The sequence below is a fragment of the Rhamphochromis sp. 'chilingali' genome (genome assembly GCF_963969265.1).
Source record: "Rhamphochromis sp. 'chilingali' genome assembly, chromosome: 2".
Taxonomy (NCBI): domain Eukaryota; kingdom Metazoa; phylum Chordata; class Actinopteri; order Cichliformes; family Cichlidae; genus Rhamphochromis; species Rhamphochromis sp. 'chilingali'.
In genome coordinates, this window is record NC_137930.1 from 16,581,010 (window position 1) to 16,590,501 (window position 9,492).

The following is a 9,492-nucleotide window of genomic DNA, read 5'->3' on the forward strand; positions in this document are numbered from 1 at the left end:
AACACTTCTCTTTACCACATCTGCATAAGACACTGTGGCTGTCTCTCCATCATGCTGTGTTTGTACAGTTACCTGCGGTTCAATATGTATTACCTGCATAACTTCAGGCTCTGGGACAGATACTGAGGGAACACTTCTCTTTACCACATCTGCATAAGACACTGTGGCTGTCTGAACACTGCTCTGTACTTCTGTGCTGGGAAAAGTTGAAACACACACCTTTACCTGCTCACTGCTCTGAGAAACATTCACCTGTTCTTTCTGCTTTTGCCATCTAAGCTTCTGGGACTGCGACCTTTGACTTTTTCTTGGCATTTTGCTGAAGTACAACCTGGAGCTTATATGTGGTTATACACAAATGTAAACAAAACTGAACCTTGAAACACAGAAAAACGTATAACTCCTCAAATTACTGTTAAATCTGAGAAATGTACTATTATATATAAAAAGCTGATTTTCTACTCCAAACTCAAAATAAAGGAAATTCAAAGTTCTCTGGAAACAATTTGGTCCGTTTTATTGTAGCTATTTCAGAAACTGTATAATTTTACTTATATATTTTTAACCAGACTGGTAAATAATTACAACTTCTATAAAATGATATACAGAATAAATCTCAACAATCAACAGGCTATAATAAAAGTCTTAGCTCTTAGGGGAGTTTATGTAAATCTTTCAGATATCTAAAATTGAAATCAAATATATGGAGCTTTGTTGGTGTGGTGATAAGATGACAGGTGATGAGGATTCTTCAGCTGGATTTTCTGCAGCAGTCAGGAAACAGGAAGTCCTCAGGCGCTTCTCGATGACAATACTAACTGAATACTTACACCGAGTGACAAAATGGGTTTGTCCTTAAATAATAATACTATAAACTTGCAGTCAAATGTTATAGCCAATGAAACAGACTAACAGACTGGATCTAATTTATTATTTATCTGAATGTATGTATTACAAAATAACCAGATTATCTTATTACAAATAAACGTATAAAAAGGTGATATTTTATACAATTGATCAAAGTAAGCCAAACTAGCAGTCCAAACTAAAGTCTAATGCAAAATTAAAATGACAAATGTAGGGCTGTGTAAGTAGTTTCTACTATAAGTTCTACTGTAATTCTACTACTGTATATTCAACTTGTAATTTCCAGCAAAATGACTGAATGTGAGAGAGTTTAATGACAGGAAAGAAAGAGCAGTGAGAGCAGAGATCTCTCAGAATTCTGTAACAGATAGATCAAGTTCTGGTAACTTGGATTTCTGAAAATTGGATTCTGAAAGGATTCTCAAAACTTGGATTCTCAAATTAGATAGAGCAGTAGAGATAGAGGGATACAAGATGGAATGGCTTTCAAATTAGAGCGGTAGAGAGAGGGATACAAGATGGAATGGCTTTCAAATTAGATAGAGCGGTAGAGATAGAGGGATACAAGATAGAATGGCTTTCAAATTAGATAGAGTTGGGAGAGTGATAGGATAGACAGAATTGCTTATAATGATAGAGAGAGAGAGGATCTTCTGCAGCAGGTCACCTGTAAGACACAAAAGGCCTGGAATTAGTCGTATTTCCAATATTCTTCAGATTATATGGCACACCTAAAATCCTGTCATTTTCTCAAAAACATACAATGTGCCTAGTGTATCGATTCTGGTTATGCTTACTGACCTCGAACGGGATTTCTGTGGTACACAGCGCTCAAAATTCTGTCAAATATTTTAGTAAGACTTCGGTAAGCTACAAAGCTGCGCTGCTTGATGTATTGTCAGAGCATTATGGCTACCATAGTCAGGACCCTCGTAGAGTAATTCGTACGGTGCTTCAACATAACATTATGGTGTGTGTACAAGGACCTGGCACGTGCTAAGAGACATGCTTAAGAAGCAGATTTCAAACTGATCAACCCATGAAGAGTTTGATGGATTTGTGGATGAGGAATGAACTGAAAAAGTGAGTGTATTGTTCTGTATTTTATGTGTTACAACTGAACAGTGTTGAGAGTTGTTGTGAATGACTTGAATAAAGTTTGACTTATCTGACTGTTTTGTTTGGCTTAATCTGCCTTAAAAACAGACTTGTTTATTGACATTATGCCTTATAATTTCAAAAATACAGTACATGTAGGGCTTTAAATACTAAAGAGTTCTACAGTAAATTATTGGAGTGAACAGAATGACAATGTTTAACAAATGATGGTGGAACTGTTATAAGGACATTTTTACGTTCTATTAAAACAATAAACTAAGTCTAAACTCAAACCAAGACGTGCTGCTACAGTAACTTACTGTAAATATTATATGGTCCAACAAAACCAACACACTGAGGTTAGAGCAGACAGTTTCAGGCCACTCTGTATGAATTTTGGCAAAATGAGAAATTTGGAGACAGCTAGTTTCTACACAGCAGTTTCTACATATTTCAGTCACATTTGGGGCATGTTTGATACACAGCAATAAGCACTCCACTAAATCTATAATAAACTTATCATAGCTGATATAAAGGCCTAATTAGCAAAATTTAGTATGATGGTAATTTCTTTGTAGATCATTTCATGATAAAAAGAACAGAAGTGAGTGCTGTATCTGAGCTGTTGCATGTAAGATCTTAGCTGGAGATTCCCACATTTCTTAAACAAACAAACAAACATGACTTTCAGACAGTTCATCTTTTGTAAATTAGGCCAGGATTATTTTCAAAAAACAGCCTTGATAAAAAATATCAGGCCACTATAAAATGTCTCATGTTTATGTTTTCATCCCACCTATATTTTGCAAGTCATTATGACAAATTACAAAAAGCAGTTTTCAGGCAGTGATTTAAGGGAAGAAGTTTTTGAAATCCACAATGCCCTACCACCAGTGGTCTCAAACTCTTGGTCGTTAAGGCCTGGTGTCCAGAAACTTTTCTGTGTGTCCCTGTTGCAACGCACCTGAATAACATTAGTAGGTCATTAGCAAAACTCTACCTGACTGCATGCTGAGGTGGTAATTCAGCCATTTGATTCATGTTATAGCAGCTCATGAGTGAATGAACATGATGCAATGAAAGTACTTTTAGAAGTACATTTTTCCAAACACTTAAATTACTTAAATTTGAGTAGTCTTAGGGGATGCCACTTCAGCACACAGTCAAATTCTATACTCTCACTAATGACCTACAAATGTTATTCAGGTGTTTTGTAACAGGGACACGTGGAAAAGCTTCAGGACACCGGCCCTTGAAGACTGGAGTTTGAGACCCCTGCCCTATGTGAATATTTAATTGTCCCTAAACTGCTAGTCGTGAGCTGCTCTAATGTGAAACAAACACATATAGTTCTGTAAAGGTTTACAAAGAGATTTCTAAGGATCTGGAGACCCCAGAAAACAAATACCCTCCCAGATGTTGTAGCTGAACAGGCAAAAACAAGTTGCCTAATAATATCTCGATGATAACCAACAGCTGTGCTGACTAACTGCACTAAACTGAATCATCTATAGTGAGAGAAAAACACCAGCATTAAAGTCAAACATGGTGCTGTTACTATGATGTCCCAGAGTTCCTTTACTACTTCAGGACCATCAACTCATCAGATCCTGAGCTTAAGTTTAATCACACTTAGGATCTGAAGCACACAAGCAAGTCCAATTCAATGAATGAAACAAAACTCTTGGTGTAAACGAATCAGTCTGGACTTTAATGAAATTAAGATACTTGGTATGACTTGAAAACCCTATATTGGGCCTTAAGACTTTTTTCTTTTCTTGCCTGTCCTGTTTGGATCTAATTAAGACAATTCTGAAATTATAGTGGACCAAAATCAACCAGTGATGTAAACCAGTCATTACCAGTTACTGTAAATGCTTGATGGTAATTGTTGCTATCAGAGCATCCACAGCTGGGTATTAGAGACCAACATGTTTTTACATTAGACCAGGTTGTTCTGGTTCAAAAATGAAATCATCACTTTAAAACTGCTTTTTGTATTTATCCAGGTCATCCTTGTTAGATGATTTGAAACATGTGAAAAAAGCATAAACAAAATAAATCTGCAAGGAAGAAAGACCTTTCTCAGCACTGTACCGCAGACAAAACCTTTACTTACCAGACTTGCGACGATCAGATCAGTATCCTAGAGAAAGGAAACAACACATCAGATCACTGTTTAATGACTTAGACTGTTGAACCTCTTCGCACACAATCCAATTTACTGTGACATGAAATAACTAGTAAAATCCTCAATTTCTCCAAGCCTTTATGAACTCACTGTAGTCTGAAGAGGACAAACTTCAGTTACAGAGTCTCACATGGCGATAACATGTGTAATAAAGGCATGCATACTACAGAAGTGAAAAGAAGAGGCACCAATATTTGTTGGTACAGATTATGGCTTTTTAGCTCCATCATTTTCTATCACAAGTCAGTGCTTAATAAAGTGTGGAAAAACCACAACTGTTAGAATCAACGGAAAACCTCATCAGGTTTTAGTTCTGATCTGAATATGTAAATCCTAAAATACATGTAAATTTTGACATGTTATTGTAACAACAGTGGCACACCATTTTTGCAATTACAAAAATTATAATAAAAAGTCCTTCCATTGTACCTGTTGGCAGGAATCTTTGTATTTTGCAATATTTCCCTTTTTTATATAAAATTTTAAACACATTGTATCAAGCAAATTATTAAGAAACTGATTTAAACTTAGTGTATATAAATTACACACAGGCTTTAACATACACAACATTGCCTACTCACAACTCTGGTTCTCTTAGTCTTTTATTATTGCTTAAATGTTTAACCTACCACTTCTGTTCACTCAGGCAAAAATACTTCTATAGTGGTCTGACTTTAATGTAATACATAAGCAAAATATGAGTGAAGATATAAAGCAACAACTGTGGTGCTCTTAAGTGTTTAAGCTACCACTTACACTAACTCACCTAAAATGCGTTCATAGTTGTGTCTGTTACGTAAATCGACAAACAAACGGAGAACACGAACAACTGTATAAAAACAGTTGTTTGTGTTCAAACATAAAAATCAGACACAAATGGCCTGTTAAACTTCAGGGACAGTCAGAGGTCATGTGTGGGGCCTTTGCTGCTACAAGGTATACATTCTGACCATTTGTTTTTGCCCATCAGTAAATGGTAATGTCACAAAAACCAAACTACGTTAGGTAAGTTGCTAAACATGTTACACAGTGACAATGTCATATTTCTGCAGTTACAATTGCTGCTTACTTACCAGCAAAGGCAAAACCGAAGTTCTGTTTCACTCTGTGTAACAAAAGAACAAAAATACAGAATCAGACAACTGAAATCAGCATCAGAGTCAATACTGCATCACAATCTGTAGTGAAAAAAAAATCAGTTAAATTCTTTGTTTACAACAGCTTTACTATAAACACCCCATCTTCTCTTTCTGCACCTTATTAAAGATTTCTGTCTTTATTAAGGTGATGTGTCGTTTTATCCATCTGCAATAAGCCACAGAAATTCCTCATTAACGTAAAGCTCTAATACTTTACATAACACAGCAGATACCACAAGCAATGATTTGCTCGCACTGCACACTTGATCAAATGATAACATCACAGTTTCAAAGCATGCAACAATCACAAATGATACTTGATACTATAAATGCTTGATGGTAGTTCTTCGTATCAGGGCTTCCACAGCTGGGTATTAGAGACCAGCATGTTCTCACATTAGAACAGATAGCTCTGGTTTGGTTTTCTCTGCTTCATACGTGAAATCATCACTTTAAAATGCTTTTTTGTATTTATTCATATCATCCCTGTTAGATGATTTGAAACATGTGACAAAAAAGCATGAACAAAATAAATCTGCAAGGAAGAAAGACTTTTCCCAGCACTGTACCTCAGACAAAATGAACTCACTTTAGTCTAAAGAAGGCAAAATTAAATTGCAAATGGCCTTAACATGTGTAATAAAAACCATAATTACTACAGAAATGCTTTGATAAGCCTTTAAAATTAAAATTAGACATAAATGGCCTATTAAACTTCAGGGACATTTTTAGGGACACTCAGAGATCTAGTGGGGGAGCTTACTGCTTATAAATCCTAAATGTGTTTTTGCCCATGAGCAAATGGCAAAATATCACAAAAAGCCAAACTATTGTATATAAATTGCTAAACATGTTACACAATCCCAGTTTCATATTGCTTCAGTTACAATCACTGTTTACTTACCAGCAAAGGCAAAACCAAGCTTTATGTCACTCTGTGTAACAAAAGACAAAGAACAAAAATACAGGATCAGAAAACTCAAATCAGCATCAATACTGCATCACTCTCTGTTGTCAAAAAGATTCACTAAACTTCTTTGTTTACTACAGCTGGAATACAAACAACAACTCTCCTCTGTTTTCTTTGGTCTACCTCTCATTTAAGATTGCAATAACACTCATACATGAAAAACTGCACGATGTATATTTTTAAGGCTTTAATATTTGAGGTGGTCTGCATTCAAATTCTACTTCCTAAAATATTACCAACTGCACATAGTATCATTAAATATGCTGTTATTTTAAAATAAATATCTATATACCATATTAATAATAATAATAATATACTGACATATTTTATTTATGTGAAGGTGGGCTGTTGTTTATTTCATTAATTTTCCACAAAGTGAGAATTTAAACTGTGCTGCAGATTTAGGTTGGCACAAACAAGCCTTTGTTAAACAGTTCTTAAAAATTAAAGTCTCCTGTTTAGGAGTTCTTATTATTCTTGGGCTATGTCCACATGTACACAGGTACTTTTGAAAATGGAGATTTTTCTATCCGTTTGCACCTTTCGTCCACACTTAAACGGCGTTTTCGGTCACTGAAAAACTAAAAACGCTTGCCAGGATATTTTTGAAAACTCCGTTTTTGCATTTATGTGTGGACAGGGACACGGAGAAAACGCAGCGCCTTTTTTGACGTCACACTGTGCGCCACGTTATTTTTTCGGTGAAATGCATTTCTACAATACGGTTACTGTTAATTGTTCTCTCTGCAGTGTTTAAATGCTTACATATACACACACAGTTACTGTCCCCCCACACATATGACTCTGTTCTGCTTTTATGCCCCATCTTTGTTTGCTATTTCCCACCGAGGCTTCTAGACTTCTGATTGGCCAACATTTCTACACTTTAGGAATATAGCGCCACCTGTTGCTTTGGTAGGTTCCTAGCAGAGTTTTCCTTCATTTCTGCATTCATGTGTGGACGGGATTGTTTTTTAAAACGAAAACGGAAAGTCTCAGTTTTCAAAAATACCCGTGTATGTGGGGACATAGCCTATGTTTAATCCTCAGTTTCTCCCCCCCTCCTTTCTCTTAATTAATCCACAAGACCTGGACAAACGTGACTTTTTTCTCCCGTGTTCGGTCAGAGGCGGTAAAATGGCTCCTTTGATCTTGCCGACAGCTGACACTGAATCTAAGATGGCGGTTCGTTAAAAACTTTACAGCATAAAGAATGAGGCTGTTTTAACCAACTGATTTGTGAAGAGAACTAACTGCACCTTATGTAACAGACGGACAAACACGAACACACCAAATGTAATTAATAAAACAACACAATAACCGTGGTTCACAGTCAAATTTTCATTTCACACTGGGCTCAAAGGAGCGCTAGGCATTAGCATCGGGTTGTTAGCTCATCAAACACTCCTTTTACATACAAAAATGACAAAGTTTCACTAAGAAAAAGCAACCACTGTGTTACTCTAATATGAGTTATACCTCGGTTGGCTTTATAAATCACTAAAAGAACTCGTTAAATCGCACAAACAGACTATAAACATTTAGGAGAGAAGAGGAGAAGCAGAGCAGCAGCACTCACCCAGAGCGGACTCAGCGAAGTGTGCGGAAAGGCGGATGTCCGGCAGTCAGGTAAAAGATGAGGCGTTCACGGGTAGTAGGAAATTCCAGTATTACACACAATGGGCATTGTAAACATCAAAAATGTAGGTGATTTTAAATATTCTATACAATATTTATTTGCTACAGAAAAAACTCGCAGAACTTTAATTCTATAAGTTGAATAAATATTATTAGAAGGCTCTACTCCTGAACACCAACACCAAAGAGCTGAGTTCACCAGACCTGAAAAAAACAAAAAACAACCAATCCAGGACAGTCAGTCTGCAAAGATGTTTTAAAGACATACATATATATATATATATATATAAACATTATCCATTAAGGATTCCCCTCAAAACAAATGACTATAATTTCCTAACCGTAAGGGCTAGAACGGTCACTGCACCGTTTTGTTCAGAAGAGATGGGGGAATCTTCAAGTGTTGACAATTTATCATTAAAATATGAATTTTTAGAGATATATGACATGGATGACTTGTTGACTTAGAAGCCACGAATTCCCCAATATGCAAATTTGAATGCCTGGAGCCCACATACATGATTGGCTGGCTGGGAAGCCGTGCAGGCCCTGATTTGTGGATTTGAATTCCTCAGCCCTCAGATATGATTGGCTGGCTTAGAAGCCATGAAGGCCCCAATATGCAAATTTGAAAGCCTCAGGACACATATATGATTGGCTGGGAAACCGTGCAGGCCCTGATTTGAAAATTTGAATGTCTCAGTCCTCACAGAGGATTGGCTGCCTGGGGACCTGGCAGAAATATATAGAAATACTATGATTAAGCATAAATACTACATTTAGTAGAAATACTATGTTTTAGCACAAATACTATAAAAAGCAGAAATACTATAATTTAGCAGAAATACTATATTAAGCACAAATCCTGTAAAAAGCAGAAATACTATATTAGGCACAAATCCTATAAAAAGCAGAAATACTATATTAGGCACAAATAGTATAAAAAGCAGAAATACTATAATTTAGCAGAAATACTATGTTAGGCACAAATCCTATAAAAAGAATAAATACTATAATTTAGCAGAAATACTATATTAGGCACAAATCTTATGAAAAGCAGGAATAGTATGATTTAGCAGAAATACTGTATTTAGCACAAGTACCGAAAAGTACCAGAAATACTATGATTTAGCAGAATAGTAATAACTTACAAAATTACAAATATGGAGGCATATTGAAACACAAATGCACAGAGGGACACACAAACACAGGCTCTAATCCAGTCAACCAGTCTAACTATATTCAATTTAAATCCTACAATGACATGCTGCCAAATAAGGGCAGGGTCCTCTCTCTCTCACTAAACACACACACACACACACACACACACACACACACACACAAACAGACAGACACAGAGGGAGAGAGCTGCCGAATTTAAATCCACCAATCAGAGTGGCTGTTTACGTTTTCCCGCCAAAACAGGTGCATCTTTTTACACACGCAGCACAGAGAGGCACAGGATTATTGCAGCCTATTTCTCATAGTGAGGACTCCCCTCAAACAAATGACCATAATTTCCTAACTGTAGGGGCTAGAACGGTCATTCTTACACCGTTTTGTTCAGAAGTGATTGGGGAATCTTCAAG

General features: G+C 36.3%; 1 long non-coding RNA gene across 1 annotated transcript; it reads right to left on the reverse strand.

The window, feature by feature from the left end:
- Window positions 1-500: 500 nt before the first annotated feature.
- On the reverse strand, window positions 501-8,054 carry LOC308392487. Its single transcript, XR_013970817.1, has 5 exons — window positions 7,845-8,054; window positions 6,200-6,230; window positions 5,230-5,261; window positions 4,085-4,111; window positions 501-1,534 (listed from the first exon to the last, which is right to left on the reverse strand). It is a non-coding gene; the product is annotated as an uncharacterized lncRNA (long non-coding RNA).
- Window positions 8,055-9,492: the final 1,438 nt, after the last annotated feature.